The sequence below is a fragment of the Sciurus vulgaris genome (genome assembly GCF_902686455.1).
Source record: "Sciurus vulgaris genome assembly, chromosome: X".
NCBI classification, from domain to species: Eukaryota; Metazoa; Chordata; class Mammalia; order Rodentia; family Sciuridae; genus Sciurus; species Sciurus vulgaris.
In genome coordinates, this window is record NC_136471.1 from 59,525,915 (window position 1) to 59,531,115 (window position 5,201).

General features: G+C 32.6%; 1 pseudogene across 1 annotated transcript; it reads left to right on the forward strand.

Moving 5' to 3' along the window:
- The first annotated feature begins 2,723 nt into the window (after positions 1-2,723).
- On the forward strand, positions 2,724-3,190 carry LOC306652019 (elongin-C-like; annotated as a pseudogene). Its single transcript has one exon. The product of its transcript is annotated as an elongin-C-like (transcript).
- Positions 3,191-5,201: the final 2,011 nt, after the last annotated feature.

Genomic DNA, 5,201 nt, shown 5'->3' on the forward strand with positions numbered 1-5,201 from the left:
ATGTATATAGGTAAAGGTTATGTGTGAACTTCAGAAGACTGTGTATTCTTGTGATATTGGATAAAGTAATCTATGAATGCTAATTATATCCCATTAATTGATGATAATGAGTTCAAATATTTTCCTACTGATTTTCTGCATGCATGTTCTATTTCTGATGCAATGGTTTTGAGTTCTCTAATATGATAGTGAATTCATCTATTTTCCCATCTCTCACATAGTTTGAAACTCTCTTATTATATGTATAGATGTTAAGAAGTGTTATTTCTTCATGGAGAATTGATCCCTTTATCATCATGTAACACTGTTTATCTCTAATAATATATCTTCTTTATCTACTCTGTCTTCACCTAAGAAAGCTATTGCTGTTGCTTTTGTTAGTGTTGGCAAGGCATATTTTTCTCCATTTATTTGCTCTTCATCTATTTGTGTCTTTATATTTAAGCCATTAAGTCCTGTCATCACAGATGTGGACACCTATACAAACTTAAATTGAGTAACAAATATATCATTTATGATAATATTTGAAATAAATGTTGTTAAAGTTGTATCTTTTCTAGAAAAGTAAAGATAAATGATTAGAGTTTGAATGTATATGTACATATGAAAATTTATAAAGGATATGTAAGCTGTAAATTATAATTTCCAACCTATTTTAATGTACCTGTGTCAACTTAATTGAAATATTTAAAGAATTGAAAACTTGTTACTTAAAGCATAAATGTGAATACCTTGTAGTCAGAATATGGCTGGGTCTTATTTTTCATCTACCCTGACAAGTCTACATTTTAATTGATGTATTTAGAATATTGACATTTAAATTATTAAGATATGGTTTAATTAATACCTATCATATTTGTAACTATTTTCTATTTATTGTCTCTAGTCTTTGTCTCAATTTTGTCTTCTACGTTTTTCCATTTGTTGTTTAAATTCAGAATTTTAATTTTAATTTTCTCTTCATTCTTAGATTAGCAGCTACATGCATATTTTTAGTGTTTTCTTCAGAGTTTACAACATACATTTGTAACTAATCCATGACTACTTTTAAGTAACCACTTCACAGATTATTTGTTTATTGCAAAAGAGCAATCTTAGATTCTTCCTCCCTCTGGTCCTTCACGTGATAGCTTTAATTCATATATAAAAATATATAAAAGCATGTATGTGTGTATATATATATGTGTGTATATGTATATATACACAGAGAGAGAGAGAAAGAAATACAGATATGTACACATATGAACATGCAGAAGCAGATAATCAGAAACCTTCTATTATTACTTTGAAAAAAAATATTTGTTAGATCAATTAGAATCAAGAAAATAATTATTTTTCATTTTGCTTTTACTTGTTCCCTTCCCTCTTCATTTAAACTTCAGGTTCTGGTCTATAACATTTTCTTTCTCTATAAATAGATTTTTAAAAAACTTTTTTTGCAAAGCAAATGTAGTGGTGAAAAATTGCCTCAAATTTGTTTCTCTGAGAAAGTTTATTTCTCCTTTACTTTCTAATGGTAACATTTTGGATGGAATAAACAATTCTAGGGGTGTGTGTGTATGTGTGTGTGTGTGTGTGTGTATGTGCTTGTGTGTGTGTGTGTGTGTATGTGTGTTTCCTACCTCAATTTTTAAAACTATTTTACTCCACTCTCTTTTTGTTAGCATGATTTATGTGAACTCAAATTTAATTTCTAACTTCTTCTCTCTATATAAAGTGCCCCCTCTTGCTCCTTTTACTTTTATTGTTTTTTAAATCTGCTTGATTTTCCAGAATTTCTAAATGATATGTCTACATGCATTTTTCCTTTACATTAATACTGCTTGTTGTTTGCTGAACTTCTGAATGTGTACTGTATTGTGGACACCATTAACTTGGGGAAATTTTCAGTAATTATGACTTTAAAGAATTATTATAATTCTTTTTATTTTATGAATTTGTCATTACCCTTATGTTACAGATAAGTAGTGGCTCCATACATTCCTGCATATTCTTTTCCTTTTTCTTTGTTCTGTTTGCTTTATAGTTTTGGAAGATTCTGTTGATTTATTCTCAAGCTCAGACATTCTTTCCTCACACAAATGCAGTCTACTAATAAACCCATCAAAGGAATTCTTTACTTCTGTTCCTAGGGTTTTGATCTCTAGAGTTTTTGGTACTTTCTTAGGATTTTGTCTGCTTATAATTCTCATCTCTTTTATGTCGCCTATTTCATTGATTCACTCACTTAGTATATTAATCATAGTTTCAGTAATTTTCTGCTCTGCAGATTTCAAAATCAATATCATGTTTGGTACTTGTGTTTGTTCTGTCTCTTCAATTATTTCTTTTTCTATTTTTCTATTATTATTATAATTTGACTTTTGGTATGCTTGAATATTTTTCCTGATAAGTTTTAGATGATATATGGTAAAAGGATCCGCTGTATATATAAACCTTTTGTAATGTCATAAGGTGTACAGGACAAGAAGAATTCTTTAATCCTGTGATTAGGTTTTGAATGATCCTGTACTCTGAACTATAACTTTCCAAGTGTTTCTCAGTTTTTCCTCATACCTTAGATGGGTCAGCATGGCTCGAGGTGGATGGAGTTAGGCACATCCCTTCCCGCAGTTTAGGTATGCTCTGATAATTAGAAAATTACCCAGAAAATTAGAAATTGGTTACTTGTTTAAGGGCATGCCTTTTTAAGAATGGAGTTTTTCGGCACTGGAGTAGGGCTGTGGCAGTACGAGGGGACTCGGCTGTGGTGGCTGCGGGGCTGACGAGAAACTACTAACATTTCTGTGGAACCAAAGTAGAATTTATAAGAACGTAATGGATGGAGAAGAGAAAACCTATGGTGGCTATGTAGGCCCTGATGCCACGTATGTCAAATTAATATCTTCTGATGGTCATGAAAAAGAGAGCATGCACTAACATCAGGAACAATAAAAGCCATGCTGAGTCGCCCAGGTCAGTTTGTCGAAAATGAAACCAATGAGGTCAATTTTAGAGAGAGTCCCTCACACGTGCTATCAAAAGTATGCATGTATTTTACCTACAAGGTTCGCTACACTAACAGCTCCACCAAGATTCCCGAATTCCCAGTTGCACCTGAAATTGCACTGGAACTGCCGATGGCTGCGAATTTCCTAGACTGTTAAATAAAATAAATTATAATAAACTGTTAATTTTTTCCAGTATGTAATACCTGTAGTTTAGTTAGTAATTTTTTCATACATAACATGTTGCCTGTATGCAATTAAACTACAAATTTAATTGTAAAGCAGATTTTCTTCTGTTCTTTTGCATAGCAATCAGAGTTGAAACTTGTTTCCTACATCAACAAATTAAGAACATTTGCACAAACTGAGAAATAAACAATTATGATAAAAAAAAAGAATTGAGTTTTTACCTGTGTAGTTATCTCCTTGTATTGCTGGCTTGCATTTGAATGGATTCAACTGGCTGTAAACCAAAACTATTTTTAAAAATTGTGATTTTATTGAAAAATTACATTTTCTTGCCATTATTTTAAACAATATAGTATAAATACTATATACACAAAATTTACCTTATATTAGGTATTCTAACTAATCTAAGAATGATTTAAAGTAAATGGGAGGATATGCATGGTTATGTGTAAATTAGGGACTTGAGCATCTGTTGATTTTGGTATCCATATAGTGTCATACAACAAATCTGCAGATACTGAGGGACAAATATATTTCAAAATAGTGCTTTTCCCTTCCCTTCAAGCATTATGAGGGGATGGGATGTTTATTTGATATTTACTTTGTGGATGTGTTTGAGTTTGTAGGACTCCCCAGTAACTTAGTTCTTACAGAGATTTTAATTCCATAAATAATCTACATTGAGCTTCTAGAATTTTTTTCAATTATAGTTCAGTTGTTCTTACCTTGTCACTGTTTCTTGCAATGGTTTATGCTTCTGAGACTTTTCTTGCTCTGCTCTGGTAAGCCATATTGACTTCTTTTGTTCACCTGTCTACTTTTCCAATATTGAGACAATGGTTTGTCCTGTGTCCTCACCTCTCCTCAGTACCCAAGAGGAGTTATTGCTTTTTCAGTCTTTTCAACTTTTTCTTGTTACAACAGAGTGGCAACTTCTGAGGTTCTCATATGCAGGGCCAAACTTTTAAAATTTGGGAGTATTGTTTTAAAGGAAATTTCAGCATATGTCTAGATATCATGGTTTACATTCAGTCACAATTCCATTTTTAAAATGATCAATTTGATCACATTTTTAAAGAAACTAGGAATGGAAATGGAACCACCATATGATCCAGCTATTTCACTCCTTGGTATATATTAAAAAAAATTTAAATCAGCATACTACCTAGTCACTGTGACACACTCCTGTAAACAAAGGGACCAGGGAGGCTGGGACAGGAAGATGATAAATTTGAGGCCAGCCTCAGCAATTTAGTGAGGCCCTCAGCAACTTAGTGAGATCTTGAACTCTGTATAAAAATTTAAAAAAAAAGAGCTGGGGATGTAGCTTCGTGGTAAAGCAGCCCCAGGTTAAATCCCCAATAAGAAAATAAGATAAAATCATCATACTACAATGATTCAGTCACATCAATGTTTATAGGAGCACAATAAACAATAGCCAAACTATGAAACCAACCTAGGTGACCTTCAACAGATGAATAGATAAAGAAAATGTGGTATGTATACACAAAGGAGTATTAGTCATAAAGAAAAATGACATTATAGTATTTGCAGTAAATGGATGGAACTGGAGACTATGTGAAATATTACAGTCCCAAAAAGTCAAAGGTCGAACTCTTTCCCTGATATATATGTGGAAGCTAATCCAAGAAAAGAATGGGAATTTTAGAAAAAGAAAGAGAGGGAGTTTCAGGGAATTCCATCAAAATAGAGGAAATGTCATTAGAGTAGATGAATGGGCTTGAGGAAAAGGAAGAAGGAACAGGAAAAGGGAAGAGTAGTGGAATGAATCTGATTAAATTTTCATATGTGCCTGCATGCATGTGGCACATTGGGTCTCAGCATCAAGTGTATCCACAGAATACTATTTAAAAAAAGTAAACTAAATGGATTGAAGAGGGATCAGTGGAATGGAGGGAGGGGGACTGGGGGTGAGGAAGTGTTCAGGGGATTGAATTAGAGTGGGTTGTGTTCCATGCTTTTGTGATAATGTCCAGGTATATCTTGGTGTTGTATATAAATAAA